The sequence below is a fragment of the Ovis canadensis genome, chromosome 4 (assembly GCF_042477335.2).
Source record: "Ovis canadensis isolate MfBH-ARS-UI-01 breed Bighorn chromosome 4, ARS-UI_OviCan_v2, whole genome shotgun sequence".
In the NCBI taxonomy this organism is placed as follows: domain Eukaryota; kingdom Metazoa; phylum Chordata; class Mammalia; order Artiodactyla; family Bovidae; genus Ovis; species Ovis canadensis.
In genome coordinates, this window is record NC_091248.1 from 43,350,811 (window position 1) to 43,360,824 (window position 10,014).

Genomic DNA, 10,014 nt, shown 5'->3' on the forward strand with positions numbered 1-10,014 from the left:
ACACTAATTTATGTTATACAAGCAATGAATAGGAACTTGAATTTAAAAGTACCACTTACAGTAGCATCAAAATATAAAATATGTAGGAATATATTTGATGAAAGATGTATCAGACCTAAACACAGAACACTACATAAATTTGCTGCAATAAATTAAAGATTTCAATTAATGGAAAAACACTTGGATCAAAAGACTCAATATTTTTATGTGTTCTCTCCAAAATTGACCTACAGATTCAATACAATCCCAATTAAAATCCCAGAAGGCATTTTTAAAAAAAGGAAAGAAACTGACAAGCTGGAACTAAAATCAAAGAAAGTGGAAAGGATGTGAAACAGTCATAACGATTTTGTAAAAGTGAAAGTGAAAGTCGCACAGTAGTGTCTGACTCTTTGCTACCCCATAGACAATACAGTCCATGGAGTTCTCCAGGCCAGAATACTGGAGTGGGCAGCCTTTCCCTTCTCCAGGGGACCTTCCCAACCCAGGGATTAAACCCAGGTTTCGTGCATTGCAGGTAGATTCTTTACGACCTGAGCCACAAGAAAAGCAATTTTTTTTAAAGCATACAGGTAAAATGTATGCTGAAAAATTATACCATCATCTTCTCCTTGTTTTCCTGTGTGGCCTTGAATGTTGAACTGTACTCTCAAGGAAGTATAACTTCTGATTTCAAAAATTATTGGAAAGGAAAAGTAAATAAGATAATGTTGTTTTAGCATATAGATAAATAGATAATGAAACAGAATAGAAAGTCCAGAAATAAATCAACACCATATACTGTCATTCAGTTCAGTCGCTCAGTCGTGTCAGACTCTTTGCAACCCCGTGAATCGCAGCAGGCCAGGCCTCCCTGTCCATCACCAACTCCTGGAATTTACCCAAACTCACGTCCATCGAGTCAGTGATGCCATCCAGCCACCTCATCCTCTGTCGTCCCCTTCTCCTCCTGCCCCCAATCCCTCCCAGCATCAGAGTCTTTTCCAATGAGTCAACTCTTCGCATGAGGTGGCCAAAGTACTGGAGTTTCAGCTTTAGCATCATTCCTTCCAAAGAAATCCCAGGGCTGATCTCCTTCAGAATGAACAGGTTGGATCTCCTTGCAGTCCAGGGACTCTCAAGAGTCTTCTCCAACACCACAGCTCAAAAGCATCAATTCTTCGGCACTCAGCCTTCTTCACAGTCCCACTCTCACATCCATACATGACCACAGGGAAAACCATAGCCTTGACTAGATGGACCTTTGTTGACAAAGTAATGTCTCTGCTTTTGAATATGCTATCTAGGTTGGTCATAACTTTCCTTCCAAGAAGTAAGCGTCTTTTAATTTCATGGCTGCAATCACCATCTGCAGTGATTTTGGAGCCCTCCAAAATAAAGTCTGACACTGTTTCCACTGTTTCCCCATTAGACTTTGACAACGAGATCAAGGCAATTTAATGGGAGCAAAGTCTTTTCAAAAAATGGTGGTGGTGCAATTGGATAACTTCATACAAAAAAAAAAAAAACCAGAAAAACCTGACACTGACTTACAATAAACAAAGAATTATCAATTTTATCATAGACCCTAACGGTAACTAAAAGAAAGTAAAAGCATTTGCCCTTCAAACGATATTGTTACTGGAATGAAAGGGCAAGTCACAGATTGGAAGGAAACATTACCAAAGCTGATCTCCAACTAAGAGCTTGTATGCAAAATAGAGAATTTTCCAGTATCAACAATAAGACAATGAACAACCCAATTAAAAAAAAGGAAAGAACATTGGAATGAACATTTCACTAAAGAAGACGTACAGATGGCATATAAGCACATGAAAGGAGGCTGTTAAGAAAACGCAAATTAAAACCTCAATACTATCACGACACACTCACTAGAATGGCTGAAACTACAAATTACCCATATCAAGTGTTAGGATATGGAACACTGGAACTCTATATACTACTGGTGGGAATACATACTAAAATGTTCACTTTTGAAAACAGTTTGGCAGTTTCTGAAAAATGTAAACATATGCTCACCATTTGACCCGGCCATATCCCTCTTAGGTATTCATGAGAGGATATGAAAACCTAAGCATAAAGACTTGTAGACAAACATACAGAGAAACCTTATTTATAATGCCCCAGAATAATCTAAATGGCCGCCAACAGGTGACTAGGTCAGCAAATCGCAATATATCCTTTCAACGAAATACTGGACAATAAAAAGGGACTGCTAATGCACAAAGTGAGAGAATCTGAAAATAGTTTTGCTGAGTGAAATAAGCAAGAGCCCCTTTGTCTTGGGATAAATAGGGTACACATGCAACATTCCATTATTGTAAAATTCTAGAAGATGCAAACTCATCCAAAGTGACAGAAAGCAGACCAGTGGTTGCTTGAGGATGGGGAATTACAAAGGTCAGAAGGAAAACTAGGAGGATGGTGGATATATTCACTATCTTCTGTGTGATACATATGCTAGCATTCATAAAAATCATTTAAATATGTACAGTTTAATAGATGTCAATTTTACCTCAATAAAGCTGTAAACAAAAACCCAACCTGTGTAGAGGGAAGACAGGGTAGCAGTTACCCTTCGTGAACGGGCAGTCACCAGGAGTCGGAGAGCCTCTGGGCTCCCAGCGATGCTCTGTGTTTCGATCTGGATGCTGATGGCACACACGTGTTCACCTTCTGAAATTCATTCAGCTGACACACATGATATGTATACTTTCCTAAATGTATGTTTTTCTTCCTTAAGCATTTTACATTAAAGTAAATATATAAAGTTCTGCCTTCTCCATGTAGATAGGATCAACCTGAAACAAACCAAGAAAACTAAAAAATGCAAGATGAATTACAGACAGGAACAGAGGGAGAATTAAAAAGCCCAGTCATGTAATATCTAAATCATGCTTTACTGAAACGTAACACAGAAACTTCTCTCAAATTCAGTTCAGTTCAGTTGCTCAGTCGTGTCTGACTCTTTGCAACCCCATGGACTGGCAGCATGCCAGGCCTCCCTGTCCATCACCAACTCCCGGAGTTCACCCAAATTCATGTCTATTGAGTCGGTGACCATCCAACCATCTCATCCTCTGTTGTCCCCTTCTCCCCTTGTCTTCGATCTTTCCCAGCATCAGAGTCTTTTCCAATGAGTCAGCTCTTCTCATCAGGTGGCCAGAGTATTGGAGTTTCAGCCTCAGCCTCAGTCCTTCCAATGAACCATCTCTCAAATTCCTGAAGTAAAAAAATCTTCCTCATTTTATCACTGAGTCTTTTTCAGAGACAAACTTTTAATTCCTTATCTCAAGATATTAATTCTCAAAGTGAATTTTTCAAAAGTCTTTTTCAGCAGTATATTAAAGCACTATGTGTACAGATATATGGCAAAACCAATACAATATTGTAAAGGAACTAGCCTCCAATTAAAATGAATAAATTTCTATTAAAAAAAAAAACAAAGAAAGAAAGCACTATGTGATGAAAGGTGTTTCATAGGCAAAAATGATTAGGAAAGTTTTGCTATACAAAATTAAACTTTTCTTCCATGCAATATTTATATATAAACTTTTACCATGTTAAAATGTGCCATGAATTCCATACAGGAATATGCAGTATTTCTCAAACTTAGATATTCACAGAGCTTCCTTTTGCAGACAGCATTCCAAAACACTAGTATTTCAATGAATATACACCGCAGTTCTAGAAATGCAAAACCAACTGTGGTTGTTTACTACTATAGTTAAAATGTGTGTTGTCAAATCAGAACATCTGGGTTTGAATTCTGCCTCTGCTTTTTTTTTCCTGTGTGATCTTGAATGCTGAAAAGTATACACATCATTTCTGCCAGCTAAACTAATTTAAGAAAGTGAACACATGTGTGCCACTAACATCCATTTCAAAACACAGCATTACTGGAAATTGAGAAGCTTCTCCTGATTTCAGGAACTACCCACACTCACCAAGGGTGTCTTTCAAAAGGAGATGATAAAAATATGGTTGTTGTGTCTTTAAAAAATGACTAAACATATGTAAAACAGTGCCTGCTACATAGTAAACGTTCAAAAGTGTTAACGATTAATATTAAGAAGAGTGGCCTTAAGCAAGGACCAGAGGTACAGATCATGTTCCATTACAAGTCTTGACTGGAACTTAGGGTACATTTCATTTTTCATCAACCCACCAAAAATTTGGCAATAGAATTATGAGATGTAAATGTTCTTGCCTTAAAAATAAAAACAATGAAATGAATAATATGCGAAGACTGTCTTAATTAATCTTACTGTGGCAATCATTTCTCAATATATGTATCAAATTACATTGTACACCTTAAACTTGCATGATTTTACATGTCCATCCTAAAGGAAATCAGTCCTGAATATCATTGGAAGGACTGGTGTTGAAGCTGAAACTCCAACACTTTGGCCACCTGAAGCGAAGAACTGACTCATTCGAAAATACTCTGATGCTGGGAAAGATTGAAGGTGTGAGGAAAAGAGGACAACAGAGGATGAGATGGTTGGATGGCATCACCGACTCAACGGACATGAGTTTGAGTAAACTCCGGGAGTTGGTGATGGACAGGGAGGCCTGGTGTGCTGCAGTCCATGGGGTCACAAAGGGTCAGACACGACTGAGTGACTGAACTGAACTGAACGTGTCAATTATATCACAATAAAGCTAGGGAAAAAAAGAACAATTACCATCACATACACTCATTAAGGAGACTGAATGACTTAAGTGTCTAGTCTTAAACCTCTAAAAATCAAAATAATTACATGAAATGCTGTTATTTATAACCATATCCAATACACATTATAAGATTATGAATTCCTTGGGGTTAGAGAACACATTTGTCCATCATGCTCCTTTTTGAGGATTAGAGTTAAGCTTAATTAATCTAAGCATCTTAGAAACCCTGCAATGCCCAGCAGTCCTTTTAGCATGAGGAAATCCAGGCATTTCAGAGGAATTGTGTGGGGGATTTTGAGTCAGCTCTCTGTATCAACAGGACAAAGATATGTCAGCAGAAGATGGTACAAGATGTTTTTCACAGGATTTCACTTGGGTGTTGATGGCATCCTTAAATGAGGATTCTCTCATAGACCTTCACATTCCTTCTTGTTGGTTACTCACAAAGTCATGTGCTACTCTTTTGCAACCCCATGTGCTTTAGTCCACCAGGATCCTGTATCAGTGGGATTTTCTAGACAAGAATACTGGAGTGGGTTGCCATTTCCTTCTCTAGGGGAACTTCCTGACCCAGGGGTCAAATCCGCATCTCCTACATTGACAGGCAGATTCTTTACCCTTGAGCCACAGGGAAGCCCGACTGACACATTAGAAAATTGTTACACCAAACAGGGTGAGGAGCTCAGGAACATTAAAAATTCTATTAGCCAAACCTCAGATGAGAATTAAATGCTTCTCTGCTTGTTACTTTAACGATTTGATTTTCCTGAAGCTGATGTGTAGGAGAATAAGGGTTGTATGTTTATCCTCCACAGTGCCTAGCATGTACTTACACATAATAGCTGTTAATGAATATGTTTTCTGAGCATGTAGTGTGATCGGAGAGTAGAGTGACAGGTACAGAACTGATCTTCCCATTTCCCAATTCCAACTACATCAAAAGAAGCAAACAAAAAGTGGTAAATGTGTAAAACAGAGAGAAAGGATGAATTGCCAGGCAAAGCAGAGTTCATCTGCAAAAAGAAACATGCTTTATCATTACAAGGACTAAAGCACAAGAGCGGATAAGATAATCTTTACCTTCCAGGATTTCTTCTAGGGTTAATCCTTGCGAGGAAAGTGCTCTGAATCCAAGGGCATAAGGACCATTTAAATGCAGTCTAACCGTGGCTGCCTGCTGCATTGTGGAGCTGCTATTTTTAGCCCACATTCATGCTGCTTTGGGTCAGAACAGGGGACATCTGTGGTGAGAGGAATAAATTGCTTGCAGCAAGACAAGTTTTGATGAATAATTACTTGTGTTATAATGTGCCGTCAGGGCATCTCCACTCCACGGACTGAAAACTAAGACTTTCAGGAAGTAATCATGGGCAGGTCCTCGGTGGCTGTCTGTGGCTTCCAGCACTAATGATACTTGACAGTGCTGCCAGGATGATCTAGGACTAATTGATTTGCTGTGAACCCTACTAGAGGTTAGCCCCAAGGCTGATGTTATACAATGCAGTTATGTTTTCAAAGCACTTCATAATCATTTGTTTGAGTCCCGATGTTCCTGGGAAGTAAGTAAAAAATATTTTTCCATGTAATTTTAATGCTATCTCTTCAGTTTTACATTCCTAAACTCTAGATGTTCTACTAAGTGCAAAGACTTTTCACAAATTTAATTTTTCAAGAGCTGGAGTAAGTAAACCTTCTGTTTTTATTTACATAACATTGTTTGACACAGCTGGTACCAGGTTTCTTTCTTCTTCTACTTTCCTATAGCCCAGTGGTGCCAGCAGCTGATGAGCCTTAACCATAAGTTACTTCACCTTTGAATCTGGATCCAGTTTTAGGGAAATCAATCACAATCATCTAATTTTCTATCATAATTTAGAGAAAAATATAAAGTATTCAATACTTGCTGTGTTCATAAATAAATAACTTTCTCTCCAGACAGCAAAAGACTCAAAGAAATGGCCTCAGAGCAAGAACAAAGCAAGAGTTCTGCCAGGAAAACCTGGCTTCAGGATAAAGCTCTTACCTAATGTGTGACTGTAAGACTCCCTGTTGAGACTTCAGGAATAACAAGGGGGCCTTATAGACCTTCTCAACGACTCAGAACAACTTCTAAAACCTCAAGGATGTTGTCCCATGATACCTTGTTTCTCACCTAAGGTAGAGAGGATTCTCTCAGAGAACAACTTTTCTTACAGATTTATCCTCAATGAGATTCATAAGAAACTCACAAAGTCTACAAAAAATGACATCACTAGAAGCACTGTGGGTGCAACTGAAAGGGTCAGAGTTCAAAATTAAAACACGTCTTGGAGAACCCAATCTTGTAAAGTAAGAGTGAGCTACCCTAGTCTAGCACAAACATGTACCGTTTCTTACAGAAAAGGAAGAACTCAAAGGATGCAGTCCTGAAAGCATAGCTAAGGGAGTCAAAGGATCGTTACCAGGGAGGATTACTGGGCCCTAACAAAAGGCCTGACATATGCTCCCTGTGATGCAAGTAATTAGCATAGGCAAATCAAAGTTAGAAAGTCTGGGTCAGGAAGATCCCCCTGGAGGAGGGCATGACAACCCACTCCAGTATTCTTGCCTGGAGAACCCCATGGACAGAGGAGCCTGGCAGGCTACAGTCTGTAGGGTCACAAAGAGCTGGACACGACTGAAGTGACTTAGCACACATGCACACTAGCTTATGTACACAGGCCATAAACACTCAGCTCAGTTTAACAATATGACCTAGAATCTCAGGTTGGAAGATTAGAAAGCTACTTCCATGTGGCCACGTCTCAAAAGCATGTTTAAATTAACATTTTACTGACTAAAGTACAAATTTGCACAGGCCTGGGTTCCCTTACCCTACTGCTCTCCACCCGGGTGCCCTTTCCCAATAAAATCTCTTGCTTTGTCAGCACATGTGTCTCCTTGGACAATTCATTTCCAAGTGTTAGACAAGAGCCCAGTTTCGGGCCCTGGAAGGGGTCCCCCTTCCGGCAACAAATAGCGACTCTGGTGGGACTCTTCTTCACTGAGACTGACATCCTGACCACTTGGGGTACTCAGGGGCCAGCTTGCCTGCCAATGGACCAGACCCAGTGGCCGCAACTGGGACCCTTTTGTCCCTGGTCTCCTCCTGACGCGGACAACTGGCCAGAGTGCCACAACTGGTAAGGAACAAGAGACTTTATTGACCTCTCTCCCCTTAACTCTCTCTTTCCTCTCCTTAACCCTTCCTATCCTTCCCCGTTTTTCTAGTCCCCTGGTCCTGGACGCAGGAATCTGGTCGAAGGGCCCTCAGCCTGAGCTGAGGATTGGAGACTGATCACCTCCTCTTGGCAGAGAACTCGAATTCTGGTTCTGGTCTGGTCTGATTTCTGGTAGGGCCGAGTTCCAGTCCTCCCTTCTCTGGAGGCCCAGGGAAATGTCCCATAACACCTGGATATCTGTAGGTGGCAGGAGACATCTGTAAGGCCACCCCTTTAGCCACCCCTCTCCCGCCTCCTCCCCCTTCTTCTTTCAACCTGGCATCCTTTCCTCCCCTGAAATCTTTGATGTTAGTACTTGGATCTGAAGTTCCCTGGTGGCGCAGAGGTTAAAGCATCTGCCCACAATGTGGGAGACCTGGGTTCGATCCCTGGGTCAGGAAGATCCCCTGGAGAAGGAAATGGCAACCCACTCCAGTATTCTTGCCTGGAGAATCCCATGAACGGAGGGGCCTGGTGGGCTATAGTTCACGGGTTGCAAAGAGTCAGACACGACTGAGAGACTTCACTCTTCTATTCAGTAAAGTAGATTACCTATCATGTAAGAAAATAAACCCTCCATCACCCCTGCCTTGCTGCCATGGAACTCAAAACAATTTTAATTTGGGAAAACTTTTCAATTAGAAAAAAAAAAGCTACTCATTTAATCACCATGATCTATACAGTTTGCAGCTTTCCTTCTTTTCTACTTTAGGAATAGTAATTCATGACACCCCAACCCTTTTTCTCTCCCATCTCTGGCAGATGTCACTAGTTGACCACGGTGCTACTTTCTACTAGTCCAGACATGGCCTCATGATTCTTCACAACATTGAGAAAGCTTTTGCCTGCCAAGCTGAATTGTCACAGATTGACCTCTATCTACCATTATTTTTGTATGATATGTGTCTTGATTGATCTCCACATAAATTAAAATCCCAGAGAGGGAACAAACTATAGACAGATTCCGAAATTTCAGTTCTACTACTTGAGACAGTAAAGCATAGTTTTTTTGAGATCTAATAGTTTTGAGATCTTCTGCTCAGACACTGATCTTCTAGTATCGTTCTGCCACTGAGTAGCTGTGTGACCTTGGGCAATTACTTAGCCTCTATGTATCCCAGAGTTCTCATATATAAAATAGGAAAATGTTATCTACTTCATATATTAATCATAATTAACTGAAAAATACATAATAAAGATTCATAAAATATAAAGTATCTATGAAATACTTCAAATGACTGGCACCAAGTTGGGAACAAATGTAACTTCACTTTAGTTATTACTCCTAGCTCCGTGACTTTGGCAATTATATCAACCTTCTCCATGTTTGTGGGTTAGAAGATATTTGCCTAGTATACACATCAACATTTACTTATACACATGCAATTTAATACAACACCTGGGAATGCTAAAATAATGTTGACTGAAATAGAGTGGAAACATCTCACGTATGCTGCATATTCCCCATATTGTGAACAGTAGGCCAAATATTTCAAATTTCCTGTACCTGTCGCAGTCAACAATCAGCGCACTAAAATCAAATATTTTAGGGAATATTAGCATGCCTTTTCATTAAATGACCCACAGGACATAGCGGCATTCATTTTCTCTGGGCTTTTGGTGTTGACTCACTGCTTCTTTCAAGGGCTGGCAAGGTGTATTGAACTGTTTATTCAGTTCTGTAGCCCAATGCTATGTTTTTCTTATCTCCTTCTTTAACCAGATTTCTTCTTACAATCACTGGTTCTCTCACCATTTTTAACCTCCCTGATTCCAATTTTCTCTGTACTTCTCTCAACTTTTGCTCCAATCTCTTGCATGCCTTGCCACTTGTTACAATGGAACTCAGCACTGCTCCTTCCATTCAGGTTAGACTTGTAAATCAGACAATGGGAATTATGTTTTGCCAATTTTCCACATTCCTCACAGACTGATTTAATCATTTGTTGTACACCTCTTGATTTATTCCAAATGACTGATTTTGCCAAAAATCTCATCTCCCCATAAATTTGCTATATTAGTTATAATATGTAACATATGTTATAACTAAAGAAGCATCTTAGGTTAAGATTTTTAAAAATATAATGCTGTTCACTAC

General features: G+C 39.9%; 1 protein-coding gene across 2 annotated transcripts in view; it reads right to left on the bottom strand.

Moving 5' to 3' along the window:
* Positions 1-5,869, bottom strand: part of TMEM196 (transmembrane protein 196) — a 306,657-nt gene extending 300,788 nt beyond the window's left edge. The window contains exon 1 of one of the 2 annotated variants that reach the window (XM_069586646.1): positions 5,758-5,869. The gene's annotated coding sequence lies outside the window, so the exon portion shown is untranslated. The remainder of the gene's footprint in view (positions 1-5,757) is intronic. The other variant, XM_069586647.1, reaches the window with a different exon arrangement.
* Between the last annotated feature and the right edge of the window lie 4,145 nt (positions 5,870-10,014).